Here is a 15,691-nt window from a genome sequence, read left to right on the forward strand (position 1 = left end):
ATAAAAGGTGTGTGTCGCCATGGTCACTCTCTTCAGATTTATTTTCATTTATTATGTATGCCGTGTGTGCACATATAGTGTATGTCGTGTGTGTATGTGTGTGTGTGTGTGTGTGTGTGTGTGTGTGTGTGTGTGTGTGTGTGTGTAAGTGCCTACAGAAGCCAGAAGAGGGCATGGGATCACCTGAACTTGGAGTTACATGGGGGTGTGAACTGCTTGACATGAGTTTTGGGAACCTAACTCAAGTCCTCTTAACTGCCTCTCTCTGGATCCTAAGCCCTACTTAAAGCTTCAAGAACTGCTGGGGACCAAGCCTTTGGGCTTTTGATAGGTCCAAGATAAAGCAAAGTCCTTAGTTTTGTGATTTGTTTCATTTTTGAGCCAATGTCTCCTATAGCCTAGACTAGCTCAACCCAGGACGGAGTCAAGGACGACCTTGAATTCCTGATCCTCCTGCCTCTACCTCCCAAGTGCTGGGATTACATGAGTGTGTCAACCCTGTATAGCACTGTCCTCGGAGCAGAGCAAGACCAGCTGTGTCTGTTCACAAATGATCAACGCAGTTGGTCATGTAGACATTCTCTCATAGAAGGAAGGCGTAGGGAGGGTCACTGGACCCTACCTGGTCACCTTAGCGTTCAGCCGCTCTTTCCAGCCATCTGTATGCAATTCTGCCTAATCGCAGTGTCCTCAGGAAGGGTCTTGAGGAGGCGCTGGACTATGTTGGTGAGAAGGACTAGGCAAAGGGGCTTCTTCTAGTTGGCCATGGAGCCATCCCCATGCTTATCACTTACTTTTCTATCGTTGTGGAGAGACACCATGACCGAGGCAACCTTCACAAGAGAACATGTAATTGGGGCTGGCTTACAGTTTCAGAGGGCCAGTCCACTACCGTCATGGCACGAAGCATGGCAGCAGGTAGGGTGATGTAGCAGTAGATGAGAGCTTACTTACCTCTGGTCTACGAGCAACTGACAGAAAGTGAGACTGGGCCTGGCGGGGGCTTTTGAAACTTCAATTCCATCCTTACTGATACATCCCCCGACAAGGCCATGCCTCCAAATCCTTCCTAAACAGTTCCACCGACTGGGAACCAGTGATTAAAATATATGAGCCCATGGGGGCCATTCTCATTCAAACCACCACACCATGCCAGATACCCTTTCCAGGGTGTTTTAGGGCCACTCAACTCCTGCTCATAACCCCACCTATGCTGTGTAAGTAAGCCTAAAAAATCCATTGGTTCCCCAAGGTGAATTCTGATAGACTCAATCTTTGGTTTGTCATTAAGACCTTAGGCGGAAGGATAGACGTTGTTCTCATCTCCCCCAGGGAGAAAATTCTCAGAGCAGCTCTCAGTGCATGCATTGTTAGGGATCAGACTATGGCTTCATTTGTATTAGGTGGGCACTCAAACAGCTGAACTACATCTGTCTTAGAGTTTTATTGCGGTGAAAGGGATACCATGCCCATTGCAACTCATATAAACAAAAAAAATTTGGGCTGGCTTACAGTTCGTAGTCCATTGTGATCATGGTGGGAAGCATGGTGGGACGCAGGCAGATATGGTGTTGGAGAGGTAGCTAAGAATTCAGCATCTGGATTGGCAGGCAGGAGGAAGTGGCAGTGACACACTGGCTAGGCTTGAGCTTCTGAGACCTCAAAGCCCCTCCCCTAATGGCACACTTCCTCCAATAAAGCCACACCCACTCCAACAAGACCACACCTTCTAATAGCACCCCTCCCTATGGGCCCATAGGGGCCATTTTTATTCAAATACTCACAATTCCCAATTTGGTCCTTGGTTTGTTTGAGGAGCATAGGCATGGGGCCTAGAAGGAAGGGGCTGAAACACATAGCCTAGATGTTTCTTTTGTAGTTCCACGGCAACTTTTCCAAGTATGTTTCCTACCCACATAATATTCTCTTTAGTGCTGCTATGGCCTGACTTTGGTAAATCTACCAAAACACACGTTAACATTTGATTGCAGATATGAAGGTATCAGGAGATGGGGCCTTGGGGGAACGTAGATCTTGTAGGCTCCACTTTCAGGAAAGACTGATGTCTTCTCTGGAGATGGATCAGTTCTCTAGAATGTTGTGGGTAAGAGTAGGTTGTTTAAGGAAGTCCCATAGCAGTCCTCATTCTCTCCGAAGCTCCTTGTGTATACGCCTGCTCCTCCTGCTTTTCCATCACGAAGAGAGAGAACAAGGCCTGCTCCAGATTTGGCCACTGGAGACTGAACTTTACAGCTTCTGAAACTGTAAGCCCAAATATGTCGCGCGCCTAACGTCTCGCCAGCAAGAACGCACGTGGACACCAGGATCCTTCTGCAGGAAAGCGTTTATTGCATCTTGAAGAAGAGAGAGCAAGCCCCAGAATGGCGCTGCTTATATATACCCTAATGTGGCATGTCCACACCTGATTGGTCGCTTACCCATGATCTCATTGGCACGCCCCGGGGTGGGCAAAGACTTGGCGTGAACACTCTTGCACATGCGCACACAGCTAGTTTCCTGAAAGGAAGTCAGGCTGGCGCAGCGGAAGCCAGCGCCATCTTGTAATGGCGAATGTTATCACGGCTTTCCACATCTCCCCCTTTTTGTTTTACTAGAATGAGGCTGGTCTAGGCCTCTGCAGTTACGTCCATCTGCTGTGGCTCCTGTCTTAGGTCGTTCCTCTATGTCACAGCCTTATCCGTCGTAGGGTAACCCTATCGCCACCGGGCCCCGTGTCTTAGATTGGTCTGTGCATGAGGAAAGTTGCCCGTCTCTGGATACCGCAGTGCTGTGTGACAGTAACTGCTAAACGACCTAGGGCGAACTCTACAAAAAAGGCCAGCCAGAAAATGAGTTAGTGGGAAAATCATGATCACCCTATCGCGTGCAATGAGGAAACCTCAGCGATGTAGAAGGGCTGATCAAAGAATCATTGAGTCTCTCTCATCCCAGTGCAATGGATCCACAAATCCATGGGGTGCAAGAGCAGAGAACTCAGATGTCGACTAATTCCTGAGCATAGATAACCAAATTCCAGGGGAGGCCCCTTGTTCAATGGCCACAAGTGCTTGAGTGACAACGACCTTGTCACGTTTCTGTTGAGATCTGAGTTTGCAAACCAACCATAGCATGAACACTAATCCACAGCATAGGGCTGTACCAAACAGAGCCACTCCCGATAAGTAGTGGGCACCTCATCTGGTTCTCCTCAGCTGCTACCACCAAGGGCTGTAGTCAAGCCACTCCTATAATAAAATTTAGAATTCCCAATTGTTAGCAACTACTCCAGAAAGTTCACCCACTGTGCTTGCCTAACAATAGATTGGGGGAGGGTAACTCTAGACACTGCAGACACAATGGCTGCAGCAGTAATGGCTGCTACATTAGCAGCGAAAGTAACAAGGTCTTTCCCAGGACAGTTCAGGATCAGCCATTCTTCTCTGGAACAACCAGCAGACAATGGAACCATTTCTGAGATCTGCACAACCAGGGCAGAGTTCCCCAGTCCATAGCAGCTTCACGCAGATGGCATTCCTGTGAAGCTACAGGCTGCAAAATGACTGAGGCAGCAAGAGTCACCAGGGGAATGAGGGGGGCAGCAACAACTGGAGTCCAGTCTTCTCCAGAAAGCAGCAGTGCACAGAGGGTCTGAGCGTAGGCCACAGTGGGATGGGACACACGCAGTGGTAACACTGACTGCAGCAACGCCAAAATCTCTGTGATGACAAAAGATGAGGGGGAATCTTCCATCTTCCTCTCAGGGCAGAGGAATGACTTCAGGGACCCGAACCACAAGAGCTGAATCTTCATGCTCCCAGGATCAGCATGGCTCACTAGCCACTTGGGCAGCTGGCACACTCCTGTAGCATCCTGTAGAAAAAAAACACAAAGATTCCCTCTTCCCCATATAAAATATCTGAACAGGATCATGTCAATATTTGAATCTTTCTATTTCACCTAGGTAGAAGTATGCCTAGTTGTAGGGTGCCATAAACACTCAAGGGTTCCTTGGCATCCAAATTTTAAAATTGAAATAAAAGGAGCATTATTTAGCATACAGGGATAACTCCTCGTTTTTATTTATTAAGATATAAACTGTCTAGTATCATTGTCCTCCTTTGTTAAGGGGTCTAGGCAATCCAGTTTGAGTTCTTAAATGGCCTCTAAAGGAACAGTATTTAGTGTTCTTAACCACTAAGCCATCTCTCTAGCACCTCACAAACTTTATTTCCAATGAGGATAACAAAGACCTAAGTCCTCTGGTAAGGTGAGGTATTTAGTCAACTAACATATCCTTAGAAGTTTAAAATTAGTTTCAAATATTCTTTTCTGGAGTAGTGTAACAGCTACTCCCCAAATATTAAAGCTCATTTTGAGAGCAAAGGTTTGTAGTAAAAATTTCTATATACACTGAAAGATTTAAAGTTCTAACTTCTTACATTGAAGAAGCAACAAAATTATTTAATATAAGGCTATTAGCCATTCCTTTGTAAAATTTTAAGGATATCACTTTATGGGCTCTCTAAAATTATAAGCAAGCTCACAAAATGAAAACTCACAATCGCCAGGACGTAAATAAATAAAACAATAAAAACAATCCTCTAAATCTATCTTGAAATGGCAGTTGGAGTAAACAAACTGGCTATAATGCTCTCACAAGTTCTAAAACCTCATCAATCCTTTGTAAATCTTGTAACAGTCTCTACCTGTTTGATTTTTTCTCAATTATAAATAAGTTTGAGTTAGTCAATGTAACACTGGCAATCCTTAATCACAATCCTTAAGTTCTCCTTGTAACACCAGAGCACAACCACAACTTTGGGGAGTCACCTGAGTTCTGAGTACTGTCCTTGGGGCAGTAGAATTAGTATCAAAATACAGATAACTTTAGGGCAAACCACAAGTTTGGAAAGCAAAACTCAACCTCTAACAACCTAGTCTCTAAAATCTAGTTTCCAAAACACCAAGTTTATCCTTCATGCTACAAAGTTTGACTGCCAATTCCTACACATGAACGCATGATGGTGCAGTTTCCGATACCTCAAAGAGACATTGTCCTAAATTCTTTTAGAAGCCTGGTTTCTAGAGTAAGAATTCCATAAAAATATTATCTCGATTTAGACCTGTTTCCCTAGGTTGGCTCATGCCACATGTTGTCTAGAATGACTCTATCCAAATTACCAGCTTTATGTCAACTTTCTGTTACCAATATTATATCTTTTTAACCATATCCAATAACTTAAAAGTCAATAGTCCATAACCAAGGCATGTAGAGCATATTTATACATTTAAAACCAATCAGAAACAAAATTGAAGTGGCTACTCATGTCTTTAATATTTACACCAAGCACCATTTTTACTTTTCTAGCTATGATTTTAAGAGAAGCACCTTGTCACCTGCTAAGTAACATAGAAGCTGAGGAGCTGCTGGCGCCTTTAAGATCAGCTCGTGCAGATGCTCAGCCCCCCGGGCAGCTTCTCCAGCTGACCTATGCTCCTAGCTACAGGTGCAGGGCTCTAAAGGCCGATTGAAACTGCTTTTTATTCATTTGTTCCTTTTTTGAAACGAGTTAAAATCAAGTCAAGGTGTGACCGACCAGCAGATAAAGTTTTTACCATTTTCTCTTTTGAACATGAAACATAAAACATTTAAACAACGAGAAACAAAAACCACAGACATAAACTGACAGACATGGACAGCTTGGTGCACCAAGGACAGACAATAGACAGAGAGGGAAAAAACTAGATGGTGTCCCACCAAAGGGACCCAGATTCCAATAGGAGTCAGCAGAGAGGTAGAATTTCCCCTTTTCCACCACTTCCACGGTGACCATCCACTCGAGTGGAGTTGATATGGACGATGGATTGTCTCAATTCCTGGACTAGTCCATCAACGTGTTGAAACCAAATTCCTGTAAGATACTGAGATATATTACGGGATATCTGAGCAGCACGGCTGACATTCACAAATGGTATGGAAGTGAAACACAGTCCTGAATATTTCCACTCACAACCCAATTACATTAACTCCATCAAGCTGTGCATGGGCATTGAGATGTCCTTGGGGGTAGGGGGTAGGAAAAATGAAGAATTGAGATATCTTTTTGTTTGATTCTCCTGAATAAATTTTTCAGGCAGTCTACCTCTATCAAATCTGATCAGTATGACTCTGTGAAGTTTCCAGAGCCTAATCACACCTTTTACAAGCACAAACACAAAGTTTTTCTCCCAAAATACTGTGTTCCTTTTATCTCCTTTTCTTTTCTTTTTTTTCTTTCTAGACCTTTTCTCCCTCCGACATACTTTCTTGTTGCTCTGCAAGGACCCTCTGACCTGTCCTAACGGCTGTAACCACTTCCCACACACACACACACAAAAATAAACAAAATTACCAGCCTTGCCCACAAAGGATCCATAACTTTCGGTTTCTTCACAGTGGCTCTCCACCTAGGCCCATATCTTTCTTCTTCATAGCGAGCTGCCTCATCTTCTAAATCCTCTTCCTCAGAGGGGATAAGCTCATCTGTTTCTGAACTATCAAGCCCCAAAGCCTCTAACTCCTTTACCGGATAAAGGCTTTTTTTCGGGGTTTTCTTCTCCTTTCCCTGTTTCCCTCCCGGGACGTCCTTTCCCCTATCTCTCGCTTCCTCGGATCTAAAGTCTTTGGAAGGGTCTTTTTTCTTATGTGCACCTTTTCTCTTTGAGCTCTTTAATCTTTCATTCCGCTCTGTTTCTGACATGCTGTATCAAGACCAAGCATGCCTCTCAGAGCTTACCCGCAGTTCTGAACCCTCTCTGCAAGCAGAGGCTCTCCTCGGCGCCGGCGATGGTGAGGCATTTTTTTTCGGGTTTCGGCACCATATGTCCTGCGCTATCATCCCACCAGCAAGAACACGCGCGTGGACACCAGGATCCTTCTGCAGCAAAGCGTTTATTGCATCTTGAAGAGGAGAGAGTGAGCCCCAGAATGGTGCTGCTTATATACATCCTAATGTGGCGTGTCCACGCCTGATTGGTCGCTTACCCATGATCTCATTGGCACGCCCCGGGGTGGGCAAAGACTTGGCGCGAACACACTCTTGCACATGTGCACACAGCTAGTTTCCTGAAAGGAAGTTGGGCTGGCGCAGCGGAAGTCAGCGCCATCTTGTAATGGCGAATGTTATAAATGGTTGGTTGTCCGGAGTTTTATTAGAGCGACAGAAAGCAAACTGCCATGAGCCAGTAGTCAGTTTGTAGCAATGTCATTGTTTGCCTGTCTACCTACTCACTGTCTGTTTCCCAATGCAGACTGTGAGCTCCACAGAGACATATGCCGTGCCTGTCTTGTTTAGCACTGGGTATCACTGGCTGGGCATATGATGTGCTCAGAGTGTATTTGCCCAGTAATGGTGGAGGAGAGAAGGGCAGGAGGGTTCGCAGTGGGAATGATGAGGTCAGGATAAGAGAGATGCTGGGCGACTGGAAATGGGCTGATGAAACCGTGACCGTCTTTGAGAAACTAAAGTAGGTCCAGCTCAGTATCCCACTTGGGGTCAGTGTTGCTTGACACGGGAGAGCCAGTGGGTCTTGGAATCAAGCTTCAGTTCCAATTCTATGACTTTCGGTGATGATTTATTTCTTTAGATATTTGGTTTCTCATCTGAATAAGGAAGATAATAATAATGGCATTTCACAGTATACATATACATGTATATGTATATATACACATACACATATATATACATACATATACACATAAACACATACATACATGTATATACATGTATATACATATACACACATACACACATGTACATGCATACATATATACATATATGTATACATATACATACATACATGCATACATATATGGTTTATGTGTGTTTATATAGCCAATACTAGTGCATATACTATATAAACAAAATAGCTTTTATTTGTCTTTTTTTTTTAAATGAACGAGTATGTTAAATGTTGTGTCAAGAAATATAGGAAGCCGCTGTGGAATAAAAAGACCCACATTTTTAGGCGAAACAAACTTTTAAAGACCAACTTAGCTAGTCAAAGAAATTTCTCTAGTAAATAGTTCCTTAATGGCAAATGTGGGTTCACTCCCTGAAAAGCAGTTTGTCTGGATACAACAAGAGCCTTGGAGGAGCTGACTTCCCATTACCTCGCCATGTGCACTAAGGAAATAACTGGAGACGTACGGGTTTGTTTCCAGAGCTGTTCCAGGATGCCACCCTAGTTAAGCCCAAATAGCAAGACATGAAGCAGCGAACTACCCGTGCGGGATGCCCAGGTTGGGGAACCTTGGGAGGTAAGGGAACCGGGTAGGGCAGACGGTCCTGCTGCACCGTAACAGTGAGAATCGTAAGGCTGTCCAGTCAGATCTCAAATGTACAAAGGTAGCTGTGAGGAAAAGGCATCTGGAAGGAAGCAGCAGACTCTTGCTCCTGGTTAACAGGGGCAGTGGTCACTGTACTCACTGACCCCACCCATGGCCTGGCTTCCCCTGCTGCACTTCAGCCATCTTGGCCTTAGAGACCTCAGCTACTCCAGGCCTCTGTGTGTGAGCGTCTGGCTGCAGCTGAGGCTGGGAGAGTCTTGGCAGCCCCCGTGTGGTTCTCCTTGACCCAGGGGGACACTTAGTGAGAGGCCCTGCAGTGCAGGGCTAGAGACAGTCAGTGGACACCCTGGCTTGGCCACAAAATGTGACTTTTTCCAGCTTTGCAGTGGTGTCCTCAAAAGTAAGATAAGGGGAATGGGTCTAGGTGATCTCCAAAGAGCCTTAGGGTCCCAGGACCCTGTGGCCTCCTTCCACTTAGCAGGGATCTGATGAAGCCCATGTACCAGGCTTTGTCACAGACACGGGGGTGAAATGCAGGCTAAGCCACACTCCTTCTAGTAGATTCTGTGAGCAGGGTTCCATTCTCAGCCTTAAGTACCAGCAATATCTTTTCTCCTCATATTTTATTAGTGCTTTGGGAGCTTTGTAGGATGTATTTTGGTTATTCTCACTCCCTGTCACAACATCTCCCACATGCAGCACCCACTTCCCTACCCACCCCACTTCCCTACCTACCCTGTGTCCTTTTGGACATAAAAATGAGGTTTTTGTTTTTTTTTTTTTAAATATTTATTTTTTGTGCATTGGTGTTTTAACTGCATGCATGTCTCTGTGGGGTGTCAGATCCCCTGGAACTGGAGTTACAGACAGTTGTGAGCTGCCAGGTGGGTGCTGGGAATTGAACCAGTGCTCCTAACCGCTGAGCCATCTCTCCAGCTCCCCCCATAGAATGAGGTTTTAATTCTTCTCACCTTCCTTTAGCTTTTTTTTTTCTCTCCTCGATTTAACTTTCAAATGTTTACTTTTGTATCATTAAGATTGGTGAAATTGAAACCCCGTTTGGGGCTAATAATTAAACCTTCTTTTCGTTCCCTATGGGGGTGATTCTAAAGTGTGGGTGCCAGTGCCTGTTCTTTATTGGAGAGCTGCCCTGAGCTGAGTATGTTTCATGCACTGTTACTTTGTCTCCTGAGACTTCCGGGCATCTTTCTTCTTTTTGCTACGCAACTCGCAAAAGACCTTCCTCGAGCCAAGTGCGCCAGTCGTGGATTTACCTAGGGATGTCTGTGTTTATGCTCAGAGAGGCTCAGAGTGGGAGTGGCTAAGTAAGGGCACCCTTATCTGTGGCCAGGCCAGCGCTGGAACCAGGACTGAGAACACAGGACACCTCTGAGTGCCTCAGCGTGGTGTTCAGTGTTAGGCTGGGCTTAAGGAACTGGCTGGTCACCGGGCATGGGGAGCGCTGTGTGGTTTGGAACCAGGGCATCCACCGAACTGTCCAGGAAGCCTCACTGCCTCTGCGCCCCTCCTACTCTCCTCCCCCCTAGTCATCTCCTTTTGCCAGCGCCAATGCAGACTCCCGCAGGGACAGGGTTTCTGGGAATGTGGCTCATAGCTGAACTGAGTAGTCAGCACCAGCCGCACGGACATCATCTGTGCTCTCTCTGTCCTGGAGCTCCCGGGTGCAACACCCTTACTGCGTCCATTCTCAAAACCCGCTCGCTCCTTCCCTGGCCTCTTGGATCCTGGACTCCTCATTCTCCCCGTGCCCCTAAGTATTCCTGTTTTTCTTTTTCTTTTTCTTTTTTTTTCCCAGAGCTGAGGACAGATTCCAGGGCCTTGTGCTTGCTAGGCAAGCGCTCTACCACTGAGCTAAATCCCCAACCCCATATTCCTGGCTTTAACAGGCCTAGATACACAGTTATCTGTCACTCCATCTCCACACAGGCGTCACTAACTAAAATTCTGCTACTTAGAGCAACTTGAGTATTGTTTAAAAACTCATATTGCAAACAAATTGTACAGATTTTTATCCCCTAGCTTTGGTGAGCCCTGTAACACGCCTTCAGGGATCTTCCACAAACACTTTATAGCTTCTTTGAAACTCAAGCTATGTGGGATTACAAGAAGGAGAAAGATGAACTAAAAGACTAGATGTAACAGGGTCATCCAGGGGAGTGTGAGTTTGGGTGTAAGAAGTTAGAGTGAAGAAGAACATAGATCCGGACAGACTGAGAATGGAATCTTGTCTCACTCACTCACACTGATTGAATGACTTTGGAAAAATTCCTTGAAGTCTGTGAAATAGAAATAAGGCAAACATTTACTGATAGTTTGTTGAGAGCGATTGATAAGATGTGAGATATGAAAATACTCTTTCACCGGTAAAGAGCCAGGCATATTTGTTCATTGATGTTTTCACATAACAACAGTTCTGGTTTGTCTAGCTCTTCCGTTTCTATTTTTAAAAACAGAGCCTCACTGTGCGTCCTGGCTGCCGCTAAACCTACTGTGTACACCAGAGAAACCCTTCCTCCTCAGCGCTACACTAAAGGCGTGCACCGCCACACCAGCCTTTGAAAGCAAGTATTTTAAAGTATGTGCTTATTTTTAGTGTGTGTGCGTGTGTGCACACATGTGTGTACGAATCTGAGTGTATGTCTGGGTATTTACATACATGTAGGAGCCAATAGGAACCAGAAGATTGTATTGGATCCCTAGGATCTGGGTTATAGGCAGTTGTGAACCGAAATGTGAGTGCACAAGAACAGTCAGTGCTATTCACTGCCAAGACACTCTCTAGTCCCCTTACAATTCTTTACAATTGCACCCTGTCTGTCTGTCCGTCCATCTGTCTGTCTGTCTATCTATCTATCTATCTATCTATCTATCTATCTATCTATCTGATGTGTGTGTGTGCATGTGTGTGTGCATGTGTGTGTGTGTGCCTGGGCCTGTGTGTGTGTGTATGTGTGTGCATGTGTGCACGTCAGAGGACCAGTTGTGGGAGTTGGTTCTCTGCTTCCACTAATTTTTCTAATTATGTGGCGACTAGTTATTTTATGTTATGCCTCTCAGTCACCCGGGTTGAAGTGGGGTCTTCAATTTGGAACATAAATTCTAGATTTATCTTTATCTGTGGAAGACCCCACCTCAGCCATGCTTTCTCGGAGACCTGATGTTGCAGTAGACCAGCCTCCTCCCCTTCACCTAAACACACAGGGCCTCAGGCCTCCCAGCCCCACCAAGTCTAGCTCTTCATCTAACTGCATCCCAGGCATTTGTGTCCTGAAACATCTAAGAATTCCTGAAGAGCCCTGCCATCTCCTCTTGGCCTGCTCCATCCCATTTGATGGAGCCATTTGTGCTAACAATGAAGAACGTGTTTCTTCTTATGTGGGGGTTTTCTGCTGGACACGCTATACATGCTGTCTCGTTTCCAATGTCTGACGAGTGGCTGTTGTAACTGTCCTGAAAATAGAAAAAGCAAGGTTCAAGGAGAGGAAATCACTTGGCTCCCAATGGGCATGGTAGTGCATATCGGTAATGCCCACAGTCAGGAAACTGAGGCAGGAGCAGGGGAGTTCAGTACACAGCAAATTCATAGCCAAGCTGACTACAGAGTCAGACACTGTTCCAGCAACACCCGGACACGCTCCTGCAAAGAGCAGACACATCAATTCACATGCAGGATTGTGTGTCTTTTCTAAAACACCGAGATACTCATATTTACAAGCACACATTTTCGTTTTCACTTTAGTACTTACTAAAGTGGTTGCAACCATCAATCTGGCAGTTGGCCATGTCCCAGAGATCTGGATGCCTCTTTCTTGCCGACTAGTCAACTTTTGGTACATTTCACCTTTCTGACTTTACCGATGTTGTCAGAAACCATGCACTGCTTGATCTCCTGAGTGGCTGCTCTCCATTCTAGCCGTCACCTTTGCAGTGCCCAGATGTGTGTGCTCTGCAGAGCGAGTCCCTCTTGCTGTGAGCTTGGCCTGATGCTCGCTCTGGAGACACCTGCTCAGTGTTCCCTTTAACATTACACATCTGCTGAACCAACTGCCTTGGAGTTCCCGTTTGGCTGAGAGTAGGAGTCTCGTGACCCTGCTTCACTCTTCCTATGGCTGTCCACCAGGGTTCCCATCTCCCCACTCTCCCAACACAAAGCCCCTCACCTGGAGGTGAGTCCTTGGTTAGTTGGGGGGGGGTCAAGGATCCCACCTGGCCTCACAGGTGGAGATTCGAATGCGGTGGGGAAAGGGAAGGTTTTCTTGTGAACTATCAAGGACTTGACTTCAGAGATGTCCTGGCCACCATGGTTCACAGGCATAGTCACCTCACGTACTGACAACTGTCAGAGCTGTCTCGGTGACTTGGCCTCTTTCTACTGGGGTCACAATATGCTCGACTGCCCTCTCCTCAAATGCAGAGCTCTAGCAGACCCTGGAGTAGGACTGTGTTCATTTCCCAGGGCATCCTCCCGCCCGCCCCCACCCCCTCCATGTTGGCTAGGCTCCCTGAGCGGGCGGGGCTGAGTCTGGTGCAGCAGCACACTGGCAAGGATGGGCCTTTGTTGTCCCTCAGGGCTGCACCCCCCTTCCCTGTGGCCACTTTTCACTCGTTTCTCTTGGGAGCTGCCTGACTACGGAGAAAGGCCTTTGGAAGCCTTCCCTTTTCAGCCAGTCTTTATTGAATTTCACCTCCATGTTCTCTTCTTCCCAAATAGGAGCGTCATTTATCTTGGATTTTAAGTTGCAGAGGTCTTTAAAAGCTTTCTTTTTTCCCCCCAGCTGCATTTGTTGACACACAGTCAATCTGTTCCTTCCCTCCACTCCCCGGTCCTCCCACCAAGCCCCCCAAGCAGGCCATAAAGTGTCTACAGCTGTGCTTTTATTACCCTTCCCTTTCTATGGCCGCAAGGGGGACGCCACTGAAATAGAGCACAGCCATTACTGCTGACAAAGAGGGACAATTTTAAAACATTTTTGCTTTTCATCGGCAAAGCCCATGGCACAAAAGAAAGTGCATCATTTTATTGTAAATGCTTTTTAAATATGGGTCACTTGGCTATAATCAGCCCCAAAGGACAGAAAAGTTCAAAGCCCCAAAGCGGCCCCAAATATATTGAGTTTCCCTCCTCAGACTTTGCCTTTTAAATTATGCTAATTGACACCAAGAAAAAGGGGGTGGGGTGGTAGTCTCCAATCAACCCAGGCGCTCTGCCTGCAACCCCCTTCTTTTCTTACATAGAAAAGCACACGGAATGCGTTGGTCTGGCCAGGAATGGCAGCCGCAAACTATTTGGGCCATTTTTCTCTTTCTTCTAGGAAGTATGAAGACTAGGAGGCTTGCCGCCTTGCTCTTTCAGGATGGGGCGACTTGCTCAGCCCTAGTAGGGAGGAAAGTCGTGTTCCCTTCCTTGCAGACTACCAAGATGAATTTGCTAAGAGCTTCTCGGCTTGTGATTATGGACTGAGTTTCCAGGGGTATGCAGAGGTGTGAGGCTGGGGAGGTACAACTCAGGGTGGGGTGACAAGGTTAAAGTTAGCCTTTGTTGTTGTTGTTGTTGTTGTTGTTGTTTCAGACAGGGATTCTATGTGTAGCCCTGGCTGTCTTGAAACTTACTTTGTAGACCTGACTGGCAGAGATCTGTCTACCCTTCCCTCCCATGTGCTGGGATCAAAGGTGCCCGCCACCACCCACAAATGCCTGGCTAAAGTCAGTATATTTATAGAGAGGTTGTCAGGATTATGAATTATGAGACTAGAGGCAGCAGGATTCGACACCTCTGTAGAGTAGACTGTGGTAATCTTAGCACAATTCTCCAGGTGCCTTCCCCTTCGCAGTCCAGATCCCCACACTGAAGTCTGACTCTTCCTGCCTGAGGCTGTTTCTGGAGAAGGGATTTGGATGTGAGGGTGGTTGGAGCCATAAGAAAGATTCTCTTAGTAGTTGGAATGAAGGCAAAATTACCAGTTCCTGAGAACCAGTTGTCTATGTGGCTCACAGAACCTTGACTGTGCGTGCAGCCCAAACTGCTGGACTTGGTCAGGGTTGTTCATCCACCCTGAGATACTGTAGAACGAGGTGACAGTGACATACTCCCACCACCCAGCACCCCTGTGGTGGGTGACTCTGGCCATGCTGAGTTGGTACCCAGCACCGTAGACCCGTGATATACTGGACTTCCTGGATGGTTAGATCTACCTGGAAAGAAAATGGCCCTGAGGGTTGTTCAGAAAGCCTCCCCAGACTGAAAGGCACAAAGAAGCCCCCTGGGTCAGGCTGCTGAGCGTCACACAGCTCCCCCTCTTACAGCCCTGTGGGCAGAGAGCCTGGTTGAGGATCTAGTCGCCTGCCTTCGTAGACTCCATCTCCCGAGAGCAGATGAAGAATAAGAACAGTAGCTATGTCCTGGCTTCTCGTGAAGACTGAATTAGATGTGCAAGAGCCTAATTCTCAAGTGGGATGTGGCGCTGGCACATGTGACCGAGCACCCATGCATGCACAAAAGCATATAGGGACATCTATAACCGCACGCATATGTGCGCTGGCTGCTACCACATAGAGTCTATTTTCATACAGTGTCTGTGTGCTAGCCTGGTGTGATCTCTCTTCAGAGGACCCAAGTGTACTTTCAGATAAAGTCCGTTGCCGTGTGCACTACTTTCTGGCCACTGTTTTTCACTTGATTGCTCATCTGGGCCTAGGCTATCACTTATTTGATCTTTCCTTTGCAAGTAGCACCAAAGCTCAGTTAAAATTAGTTACAAATCTGTGGAGGAAAAGCTCCCTGCTTTTTCTATTTTGGGTCTCTTTTTTCATGTGAGGGAATTTCCTCAAAACCAGTGACCTTTGACTGGGTCTTCAAACTGAGGAGACAGTGAACACCCATGTGGGCTCACTGTGTCCCTTCTAAGGTCTGCATGATCTTTTTGTGGAACAGTAGGGTCCCCTTCCCTTTTATTTCTGCTCCAGGAAAGAGTAACACTAGAGGGCATGTAGGAGGAAACTCTGCTATCTTTCCCAAAAGACTATTAGGGTAGATGTACTGAGGACTCCATAGTGTGGATTGTGGTTGAGTCTTCACCTGTACGTGGAAGGCATGAGGACCTGCGCATAGTCAAGGAAGGGTTGCTAGCCCTTCTCTGCTCTAGCAGAACTGGTTGCCCGCAGTCCCATGGCCATGCCAGGAGTGTTACTGCTTGCTACAGGGTCTATGCACCTACTGTGCTCTCTTCCTGGAGGGATTAGGCCTATGTGTTTTCATGGCTTCCTTCAGGTCTCAGCTGACACAGTGCAAGGCTTTTCCCTCAAGACTATGGAATCTCTACATTTACCTGCTCCATGTTACCT

Source organism: Rattus norvegicus, chromosome 7 (genome assembly GCF_021556685.1).
Source record: "Rattus norvegicus strain SHRSP/BbbUtx chromosome 7, alternate assembly SHRSP_T2T, whole genome shotgun sequence".
Classification (NCBI taxonomy): Eukaryota; Metazoa; Chordata; class Mammalia; order Rodentia; family Muridae; genus Rattus; species Rattus norvegicus.